The sequence below is a fragment of the Sinohyriopsis cumingii genome, chromosome 1 (genome assembly GCF_028554795.1).
Source record: "Sinohyriopsis cumingii isolate HCF-2022 chromosome 1, ASM2855479v2, whole genome shotgun sequence".
Lineage (NCBI taxonomy): Eukaryota > Metazoa > Mollusca > Bivalvia > Unionida > Unionidae > Sinohyriopsis > Sinohyriopsis cumingii.
In genome coordinates, this window is record NC_142961.1 from 166,378,077 (window position 1) to 166,390,577 (window position 12,501).

The window sequence follows — 12,501 nt, forward strand, 5'->3', positions numbered from 1 at the left end:
CCCCTTTAACTGCTTCTACTGTATAGATAAATCAATATTCTACGCCAGTGAATACCTTTTTATATTATATTTCCATATCATTGACTTTTTTGACCAAGTCTTTACTGCATGAGTAAATATTTTATTTTTGGTGTCATTTTAGTGTTGATTGCAGGATTGTAACACCCACAATTTTGAGCTGTCTGCTAAATTTACAACGACTTTAAACATACCCTAAATCCATACGGATCTGGTCATTTTTTAAATTTGATTTTCAGTCTCAATGACAGATACGAAAAACACATACACAAATGCAAACTACCGAATTCTAATTACTAGGGTATTGCAAAGTTCTGAATATTTGGATATAATTTTTTTGTTTCTTTCAACATGTCAATAATTTTAACACCTATCAGAGGCACAATAGCATTCCATAAATTGACCTGGAGCAGCACATGTTGTACGCTGACAAATGCAGACACATTTACGTAACGTAACAAAGGTACATGACATTGACCGAAAATGTCGGAGGAGAACAACTCAGCTACTGTGGAAAGAAAATACTGTGAAATCTGGGAGCTCTTTGGTTACTGTAGACTGATATCAAGGCCGATATGGATAAAAGTTTACGGATGTAATTCTTTGTAATATCTTACAAGATTTATGGCGGTTTCATCTGGTCTGGCCTGGGCTGGTTTTAACGTCATTTTTCAGCACGTGATAGGCTATACATCATGCAATATATTTAATGGAGAAAGAAGCAGGGACTACCAAAAGAAGAAACACCGACATACGTGAAGCACCCGACAATCCTTCTCACACACCCACGCTGGTCGAGCGGATACTCGAACTCAGTGATCTGTAAAGACCATTCAGTCACCCAGATACTTTTGATGTGGTTTCATATCTAGATACAAGATGGAGAAATCAGGGAAGACGAGCCATGTTCTGAAAGACTGTTGTATGCGATTGGTGAGCGGGATATGGCTACGATGAATGAGGCATTTGATGAAGACATTTGATACACAGTAGAAGATAATTCTATCACCACGGCATTAATTGGCCAGCTGTTTTTACCATGCCGATAAACCGTTTGAAGGTCCAAAATGTTATACAAGATGGTTCAAGCTTTTGTTGACGGCTCCTCAAAAATAGACTAGCGTTTAAATCGCCAAACAGCTATTGACAATATAAAAAAGCGACCAAATAACTTTTTTATGAGATTCTCACTAGGTTATAAAACACTGATTTACTCTTCTAAACACGTCTCAAGAGAAAAAATATAAAGTTTGTACCGGAGAAAACGAGCAAGAATTATAAATAACTCGACGCAGTCGGACTGTCCAGAGAGATTTCTTAGCATCATATTTTTTTGTGCAAAACATTCAGTCCTCCAGGTAGCTGTTCCTGACTACCAGTATTAATGAACATTTTTTGTGCCTCATAAGCGTTGCCAAAAAGTTGCCAAACACTATGGAAGACCGCGCACCGGTACTGAAGGTATCAGTCTACTTCATGATTATACGCATTAATCGGCCATTGTGACATACTTCCTGAAGGAACACAGCATAAACAATTTCATACATGCCCCATACAACCACAATTTAGCCCCAGTATTAAAGATACTCTGAGTATAACATGATTTGAACGTTTCCGTACTGTTTTTCAGTGTATGAAGAACATGCCAAAGAGTGAATTCAAAATGGCTGTTATTAATTAGATAATCAGGTCTTACAAAAAGTGACGCACATGCAGTTGCATATCATTTGATAGAACGTAGTTTTGTCTATTAATCAGTGTGAAGTTATATATATATATATATATATATATATATATATATATATATATATATATATATATATATATATATATATATATATATATATACATATATTCAAAGAAACAAAAGCGTTAAAAGGACCTTTTCAAATACCCCTCCTACTGAGTCACCAAACCATGTTCCCGTTGTCTTTCGTAGTCAAGTGTATTTAATCTGCTTTTATTTCATTCTAAACTTTTCTGAGACTTCTGTTTCTTTTCTCGTTTCTATTTATTTCCATCCCCAGCTCCATCTGGACCAAACCATTTGAACAAACAAAATTACTTTCTGTAAATACCAGACCTTTAGATATTTTACCTCAAAGAATTATTACTCCTCTATCCAATTGTTGCATTCATGAGTAACACATTTTGGTATTGCTGCCAAGTTAGACTGTAACCGTAAATTCGGAGGTCTTCATTTTTCAGTTAAATTATTAAAATATTACTCTCTTAACATTCAGATGGTAAATACAAGTTCTTTTATCATCTAAATTATTTTATAATCTATGATGAAAAGCAAAGTAGTTTACATATATTCCACTGAAAGTATTAAATATAGATCTAAATATGCAAAAGCACGTTGTAAAACGTCAGCAGAGTAAGTATATAAATGTATTTATTTTGGCTGCATCTCTTTCTATCGTTGTTAGTAACTCACCGTCATACGACCAACACGAAACAGGGTACTACACATTTTAACCATTGTAAACTCATTAGATAAAAATTGAATGAACACGTTTAATTAATATAAAAGTGGTTTCGTGCCATTTTATATTTATTAATTTCATAACACAGAACAAGACCAGCAGTGTTCAAAATGTCTACTACTATCAGCATCATGTTAACAGCCAGACTTGACAGCGTGGTTCATATTTAAAAATCGTCTGACGAGAACAGGTAATACAAATATCGTCAGGTAGGATTTTACAAATAAAAGTACCGCAAGAGTGAGTTCGTAACCAAAACTAATGCAGAGAAATACAACCTTAATGGATCTGTGATTCGAAACTCACCTTCTACTATAGAAGATAAATAAAGTTCGGATAAATAAACAAAACTTAAATGGAATCAAAACGAAGTCATTCATTAATCTTTGACTGCCTACATATTCCTACATACAAGGAGTCTCGTACAGAATGAATCCAACACCAGTGTGAGCATATCTTGAAAACCCATGTTTTCCTAACTTACAAGGACCTCACGACAATAATAGTTGCCCAATCAAAGGTTCTTAAACGTGCAAATACTACAGTCATTATTATACATCACGAAACTAATAATTTTTCACGTGCATCTTTTTTTGGTACTTTTGCAAGATTCCTCAGTAAGCTTTTCCGAGCCGAATATCTATACTTCACGCCATGCAGTACGAAACACGTTTCAAACATCTAATACGAAGAAGTATTCCTATCTGAAATTACGAAACTCGTAGACCTATATTATCCCTGGAATGTTCTATGTTAAGCAATTACGGTGGATACAAATTATAAAAGTAATCCTTGCTGTCATAAGGTCTCGTGGATATTGCACATTGTGATATCTGTTCCTAGAAATTAACTAATTACTCGTTCTGAGAAACAACTGCCTACCACCTTTGACGGTAATCAACAGATCATTAATAAAATGTAACAACGCTATAAACGGAGATGTAAACACAAATAACATATAATATTTTACCCTGGTAATAATCAAATTTTGCAAGATTTAAATATTCACTCGAAAACTTCGACTCCTAACGATAAGACTTATGAAAAGACTAATCCAAGAGCAAGCCGAATATATGAATTTTTAACGCAGAACTATGCCTCTTAATGTCATGAACAAAGGTGAAATTCAAATTATGATAGACACTCTCCGTAATAAACTTCAGAAAACATTTGAACAGGAGATAAGCTAAAGCACAAAATGGATGTTTGACACAATGGAGCACTTAGTTTGATACGTAAAAAATACAATCGCTTGAAGGTAGATCTTATATACATCTACCTGTAATGGGTATAGAACAAGAAAGTTTGTAATAATAATAATAATAATAATAATGTCACAGAATTAGGCAAAGAAATAACTTGGTTTTGTCTTAAAAACAATTAGACTATTTCTCGTTGTACATGTGTACAACGTTATATAGGGTGAATGTGTTTTTCCAGGTAAGCGACTGTATTAACATGTACCTAGCCACAGATTACTTGTGTCGGGTATCATGACTAACGTGATATGCACGGGTATTCTACCAAGACTTGTACTCACTCTACTATGGATTTAATTAAGACGAATCTCTGAAAACCACACTGGTGGTTTTTGGATCACGTCAAGGAGTATACACTCTCCTTTATTCTCCAGCCATAGGGGTAAGTGTTAAATTTACATTCTTTTTATTTGATAGGCGAAGCTTATTCGGTTTGTACTGTGTTATCGCGTAATAATGTGTTTATTACAACGCAGATTTAAAGTATTATCATATGTCTAGAGATTATACAGAAACTATCATGTCCAATTTGGTTTTCTTATAGCTGTTTCTGACTGTGTTAGAAGCTGTTTCTGACTGTGTTTGAAGATGTTTCTGACTGTGTTTGAAGATGATTCTGACTGTGTTCGTAGCTGACTGTTATAGTAGCTGACTGTTATGGTAGCTGACCGTGTTTGTAGCCGTGAATGTTTATGAAATTTTATTGTGAATATGACTAGAGCGGTCCGAAGCTGTACGAAGCCGTCTAAAGTTTCTTGGAGTCATCTGGAGCTTCCAGAACAACGCTGTCTGTTGTGATAAGATTATTGTGAATCTTAGCCGTGATAAGATTGTGAATCTTAGTCGTGATAAGATTATTGTGAATCTTAAGTTGTTTCAAAGATTATTTTGAATCTTTAGGTGTGTCAAAGATTATTTTGAATCTTTAGGTGTGTCCAAGATTATTTTGAATCTTGTGTTAAGATTATTTTTGAATCTTAATATAATTTTTGTTCGAGATTTTGTGAATATCTTGTTGAACAAAATACTGTTTGGGTATGTGCAGTCCATGAGGGTTCTTGGATCTGCACTTCATTTTATTTAATATTTGTTTTGTTTATTTTCGATTGTATTTTTACATCATATATTTATCATTAATAATTCATTCATAAAATTCCATCTTTCCCACATTGCGTTTGTCTTGTTCATTTCGTCCAAAAACCCACTCGGTTACAATTCTGCGACAATGGTGTCAGAAGTGGGATATTTGGATTAAGTGAACCGTCATCACAATGTTTGTGAAAGTAAACTCTTATTGTTTATATTTGTGTGTGACTTTCTTGAGAAGACAATCAAGTAGGTGTTTATTTTGTTTAGTAGTTCTAGGTCTGTGGGTCTAGTAAAATATATATATTCATTCTGTTTTGAGTTGACTTCATTAGGAATAGTTTCTTTTGCTAAATTAAATTTTTGTTAATATTAATTATGTCATCCCTTAAGGACTTGGTCGCCTTAGGTAAAGAACTTGGGTATGAGGGTGAAAGTTTAAGGGAATTTATTAAGGAAGAACAAGCCAGGGAGAGGGATGAAAGGGTAAGGGCGAGGGAATTAGAAAGGGAAGAACAAGCCCGTGGAGAGGGATGGAAGGGTAAAGGAGATGGAAATGACGAAACAACTTGAAAGGGAAAAAAGGGAAACAGAGGAAAGGCGGACAGAATTAGAGAAGGAAAAGATGGAGTCAGAAAAACAGTTCGAAAGGGAAAATATAGAACTAGAAAAACAGACCGAAAAGGAAAGGATAGAATGGGAAAGGGGAGCTGAGAGGGAGAAGATAGAGTTAGAAAAACAAGCAAGGTTAGAAGCTTTGGAGGTCGAAGAAAGATTAAGGCAACGAGATCATGAACGCAAGGTAGAGTTAGCTACAGCTAGAAAAGGAGAACACGATTCTGCCTCTAGTAAATTAAAGGGTCCCAAACTACCCCCCTTTGACGATGAGAAAGACAACATGGATAGTTATCTTCATCGGTTTGAGCGGTATGCCGAGAACCAGAAGTGGAGTCGAAATGACTGGGCACTGCATCTCAGTGCTTTATTAAAAGGTAAAGCGCTGGATGTGTACTCGCGACTTCCTAAGAGACGATGTGTTCAAATACGACGTTCTGAAGGATTTGTTGTTGTTGTTTTAGGGCTTAACGCCATTTTTCAGCACACGATAGGCTATACATGGCGGCCAGTATTAATGGTGGAGGAAGAACCCGGGAAAACCCCGGAAAGAACCACCGACCCTCGAGAAGCTACTGGCAAGCTTTCTCACATACCCACATAGGCTGAATCCGAGACTCGAACCCACGCAGACAGAGGTGAGATGGCAGTGATCTGTAACGGAGAGCGCTTTAGACCACTCGGCCACTCGGGGCCCCCGTTCTGAAGGAAGCACTTCTAAAAAGGTACGAGCTGACTGAACAGGGTTTTCGTAAAAAGTTCAAGTGTAGCAAGCCCGAGAAGGGAGAAACCTTTGATCAGTTCATCGTTAGAATAACGAACTATTTTCAGCTGTGGATTGAATGCGGCAAAGCGGTGAAAACGTTTGAAGGGTTGACTGATTTCTTGCTCAGAGATCAACTGTTGAACACAGTGGGGCGGGAACTAGGTCAGTTTCTGAAAGAGAAAGTCTATTCAAACGTACAGGATATGGCTAAACAAGCCGATTTCTATGCCAAGTCTCATGGGAGAACCCAGAACGTGGTTTCAAAAGATTTTAAGTCTGGAAACCAGTCTACGAGACCGATGCCGAGGGAGCTTGTGAAATCAGCTGCGGAAAGTAGGTCAGTTAGGGACACAGGTCGTCAGGGTATACAATGTTTCTTGTGTAAGGAATGGGGTCATATTCAAGTAAAATGTCCTAAAAGAAAGGGATTTATGCATAAGGTAGCCGTGGCTATACAGAATAAAAGTGTATCTGGTAATATGGTGCAGGTAGAACCACGTATTCATACACTTGGCACGTGTCTTTTTCCCGAAGCGCGAGTACCAACCGCGAGAACGGTCAAGAAATCGTAGCTTTACGTGACACAGGTTGCACGGCTGTAGTGATCAAACGTAGTCTCGTGCAGGATAACCAAATGCTCGGATGGAAGTCCCCATGCATGCTACTCGATCAAACGATCGGTCGCATTCCCGTAGCAAGGATCACAGTAGAAACACCTTTCTTAACCGGAACTGTAGATGCTCTTTGTATGGAAAACCCTATTTACGATCTGACGATCAGTAATGTTGAAGGTTCCCGTCTTCCAACCATGGCAGATTTTAGGATACCTTTGGCCCAGGCAGTCGAAACGCGAGCGCAAACCAGGCGAGAGAAAAACGCGTTTCAGAAATTAATAGTCCCTGAATCGATCTCCGGAATTTCGCGTGATGAATTCAAACGAGAACAAGAACGTGACGAATCCATCAAGATTGTCATTGAGAAAATCGCGTCCGACGCAACTAGACACTGCAAGGGTGGGGGCAGCTCGAGATTCGTTCGTAGGAACGGGCTAATTCATAGGGAGTTTATCACTCCGGAGGGTAAGAGGTATTGGCAAGTGGTCGTACCCCAGAGATACAGATCTCAAGTACAAGGCGTGGCCCATGAGTCTAGCACCTAGGGAAGGCGAAGACCACCAGTAGAGTAGTCGCTGAATTCTACTGGCCTGGTGTTAATGGCGATGTCACACGGTTCTGTAGGTCTTGTGACGTATGCCAGAAAACCGTATGTAAGGGAAGGGTTACAAGGGTACCCTTAGTACAGATGCCATTAATAGATACACCGTTTAAAAGAGTGGCGGTGGATATTGTAGGCCCAGTACAACCAGTTACCGAAAGGAAGAACCGGTATATTCTTACTCTTGTGGATTATGCAACCAGATATCCCGAAGCTGTAGCGTTACCAACTATTGAAACAGAACGGGTGGCTGAAGCATTGGTTGACATCTTCAGTAGGGTAGGGGTGCCAGAAGAAATCCTTACGGATTGTGGTGCCCAATTCACCTCCGACCTCATGGGTGAAATAAGTAGACTGCTATCAATCAAACAGCTAAACACTACCCCATACCATCCGATGTGCAATGGACTGGTAGAGAAATTTAATGGAACCCTAAAAAGTATGCTACGAAAGATGTGCGCGGAACGTCCGCAAGACTGGGACCGTTATTTGAACGCGGTTCTGTTCGCGTACCGTGAAGTACCGCAAGAAAGTTTAGGATTTTCACCCTTCAAATTGCGGTACGGAAGAACAGTTCGAGGCCCGATGCGGATACTACGCGAACTGTGGACAGGTGACGTTGCGAGCGAGGAAACAAAAACTACATACCAGTACGTGTTAGATCTGCGGGAGAAACTGGAAAGTACATGCCAGATGGCACGCGACGAATTAATGAAATCGTGACGTAGATATGCCAAGTATTATAACCGCAGAGCTCGAAATAGGAAATTTCCTGTAGGAGATCAGGTTTAATTGCTTCTTCCTACTAGCACAAATAAATTACTAGTCCAGTGGAAAGGTCCCTACGAAGTTAAGGAGGTCAAGAATGACATGGACTACAAAATTGACATAGACGGCAATTTAAAGACATTCCATGCTAACATGCTCAAGTTGTACATCAAGAGACAGAGCGACAATGTAGTAAAAGGGGTCTTGAATGTCGTTTGTACGGCAGTCATCGACGACGACTTGGGAGAATCAGAACACGAGGTTCCCCTTGAGTGTCCCTTGGGTGTTGCAAGGGAAGGGGTAGATCAAGTCGATGTGAGTGCAGAGTTGACCAAAGACCAGCGTCAACAAATTAATGCGCTTTTGGTTAAATACTCTGATGTATTCACCAACAGACCAGGTTGTACAACCTTAGTAGACCTCAAAGTTAAACTGAATACATCTGACCCCATTAGAATCAAAGGTTATCCGGTACCATACAACGCACGAGAAGCTGTGGGCGAAGAGGTGAGTAAAATGTTAGATCTGGGGGTGATTGAACCCTCCAACTCACCATATTCTAATCCCGTAGTGCTAGACAGAAAAAAAGATGGGACGAACCGATTCTATATCGACTTTCGACAGTTAAATAAAATCACTGTGTTCGATGCAGAACCAATGCCAGATATGGAGGGTCTATTTGCGAAGTTGTCGGGCAACCGATGGATTTCCAAATTAGATCTGTCCAAGGGATATTGGCAGGTTCCCATTGTTCAAGAGTCCCGTACATTGACAGCATTTGCGACCCAGAAAGGATTATATCAATAAGGTAATGCCATTCGGGTTAGTAGGTGCCAGTGCCACCTGTTGTCGTTTGATGCGCAAGTTGCTAAGGGGTTTAGCAAGCGTTGATAGCTTTGTAGATGACATATTTGTGTACACGAATACTTGTAGTGAGCACGTGTCCGTCTTGGGGGAACTCTTCGATAGACTCCGTAGAGCGAACCTCACAGTGAGACCCACTAAATGCAGTATTGGCTATACAGATTTAGATTGTTTGGGTCATAGGGTCAGTCGTTTGGGTCAGTTAAAACCTCACCCCAAGCAAGTGGAAGCGATTGGGAACGCACCTAAACCGGACAACAAAACGCAAGTTCGTTCGTTTCTAGGTCTAGTAGGGTTTTATAGAAAGTTTATACCAAACTTTGCAGCCATTGCTAGCCCACTGTCTGATCTAACAAAGAAGGGGCAACCCAACAAAGTAGAGTGGGGACCACCACAGGATATAGCTTTTTGCACGCTGAAAGAAAAACTAATCAGTGCACCTATATTAATATTGCCAGATGTTAGCAAACCCTTCATTTTAAGAACAGATGCCTCTGAAACTGGGTTGGGAGCAGTTTTACTGCAAGAGCAAGATAACAATAAGTTACCCGTAGCTTACTCGAGTAGAAAATTGCTACCCAGGGAGAAAAACTATTCAGTTATTGAGAAAGAGTGTTTGGCCGTAGTGTGGTGAACTGGGAAGTATCATGCACATCTTTTGGGAGAGATTTCGTTCTTGAATCTGATCACCAACCCCTATTGTATTTAAACAAGGCCAAGGTCGCTAACGCTCGATTGATGCGTTGGGCGCTGACACTACAACCATATCGCTTCCGTGTAGAAGCAATAAGAGGGGTTGGAAATATAGGGGCAGACTACTTGAGTAGGGCATGATTGGAAATCTGGATAAAATTTATTTTTTATAGAAAATCCAGATTGCGGTATTACCGGTGTAAATAGTGTAACATATCGATAGTAGTTATTTTTCTTTTATTCTGTGAGGGTTTTATAAAAAAAAATGTGTGCATTTTTTTTCTTCTGAGGGGGGAGGTATTGGTGTCAGAAGTGGGATTTGAACCCACGCCCACATTCGTGGACCAGAAACTATCATGGTGTTTTTAAGACAAAACCAAGTTATTTCTTTGCCTAATTCTGTGACAAATAATAATAATAATAAAAACAAAGATAACAGATGCTTCAAACAACATTTGCACAGGAGATAAGCTAAAGTGCAAAACAAATATTTGCCACAATGGTATACTTAGATTTATTTGTAGATAATACCAACCACTTTAGGGCGGATCTTATATAGATAAATTAAATGGGTTTATCACCTTCCATCTGTGTTAATAGAAAAAATGCACCAAGCGATCTTGCAAACAGAAATGCCATTGAGTTGTTGGACCATGAGATCACTAATTAGTTATTAGTATGTGTTACACAGTCACTCGACCTTACCTTAATTAGTTATTAATATGCATGACACAGTCACTCGACCTTACCTGAGACAAAGTTTAGAGTGAAATGGAAGGAATGAAATTCTTAGCAAAATTGACATCTAGCCAACTAGACCGTTATCTTAAAACACAATTTAAGTGCATATTTACTGATGTGGTGGAAGTAGACACGTTATTGTTTCACATTGTCTAGCGTCCATTAAGTGATAAACTATTTGCAGTTCTATCGATAAATCCAGTCTTATTTCCATATTTGTTTCAACTGGCGATTTGTCCTTTTTCAAAAAATAACCATAAAGTCTCATTGTGAGCAGAAAATAAAGAATAACATAAATGTAAGACTATATATGGAATAAATAGGAAAAATAACGAAAAGGTAGATGGATAAAATATCATTGAATAGTGGTGTTAATGGAAAGGAAACGAAATAAGTTGATTTTCCCTCAGGATAGTTTGTAATAATTTCACTCTGTTAGATTTGTACATCAGCGTATACGTATACCGCAGTATAAACCAGTCTGTATTTCACCCTCCAGTCTCACACGAATTAATAGTAAAATATAAACCAGTCTGTATTTCACCCTCCAGTCTCACACGAATTAATAGTAAAATTGTGGGAAGTGCAAGCTTATAAGAGAGAGAGAAAGATAGACAGAGACAGAGAAGGATCGAGAAACAGACAGAAATGTATTCAAACTGAAAGAAAACGGTTAAATGATACATTTTAAAATAATTATAACTAAAAGAAATGAAAATAGCTATACTTATATTAAATCCACTAGAATAACAAAAATTAAATGAAGATTTCTATGCTAAATGGAACAAATACAAACTAAGTGAGAGTCTAATAACAACCCCCTTAATACATTTTAAACTAGAAAATATACTGAGTGCTATAATAAAAGGGGAAATTGGGATAGACGTGTCAGTAAAAGAATGTGTGTATGTGTGTATGTGTGTGTATGTGTGTGTGTATGTGTGTGTATGTATGTGTATATGTGTATTCATTTTTTATTTGCAGCTATATGCAGATTCTGTTTCTCATCTGCATATGTATGTATGTATGTATGTATGTATGTATGTATGTATGTATGTATGTATGTATGTATGTATGTATGTATGTAGCTATGTATGCGGCTATGTATGTATGTATGTATGTATGTAGCTATGTATGTCTGTCTGTGTGTGTGTCTGTCTGTGTGTGTCTGTGTGTGTGTTTGTGTATGTGTGTGTGTCTGTCGGGTCGGTCGCGATCCTGTCGGTCTTATTAGCAGTAGTGAAAGGGGTGAGATTAGCGTCAATGGGAATTAGCATTACAAACACCCCCTGGGCGAGATTAGCGTCAATGGAAATTTAACATGGGCAAAAAACCCTGGGTAAGATTAGCGTCAATGGAATTTAACATTGGAGAAAGGAAAAAAAAGGAAATATTGAGATTAGCGTCAAAGGCATTCGAACAATGGAAAAAAAAAATATCGATTCTAGGGACAAAGGCAATTTAACATGGGGAATAGAGTTTGGGTCTGTCTAGGGACAAGGGGAATTGAACATGGGAATAGAGTTTGGGTTTGTCTAGGGACAAAGGGAAATTGAACATGTTAGAAGAAAAAGAACTACTTTAGGGACAAGGGGAATTAAACATGGGATTTTTTTTTTAAAAAAATTTTTTATAAAGGGGTAGGCAATTGAAAAGTCATTCTCTTTTCGAGAAATATGGCTGGCCCTGAAAAGGGCCTTTGGTTTCTTCTTCTTCTTCTGCTTCTAATTTCTTCTTTTTCTCCACCAACTTCTTATTTTCTCACCTACACTCTTTTTCTTCTTTTTTTCTCTTCCTCTTCTTTCTTCTCTTCCTCCTCCTCTTCTTTCTTCCTCTTCTCATTTTCTTCTTCTTTTTCAATTTTTTCATTCCATTTTCTTATTCTTATCCTTTCCTCTTCATCCTCCTTCTCCTCCTTTATTTCCTTCATCACACCACTTATCATGTCCTTTGCTTTTCTTAAGTTGTTAATCTCCATTTTTACTCT

The 12,501-nt window shown here is 38.2% G+C and overlaps 1 pseudogene; it reads left to right on the top strand.

Moving 5' to 3' along the window:
- The first annotated feature begins 897 nt into the window (after window positions 1-897).
- On the top strand, window positions 898-9,914 carry LOC149808322 (uncharacterized; annotated as a pseudogene).
- The last annotated feature ends 2,587 nt before the right edge of the window (window positions 9,915-12,501 follow it).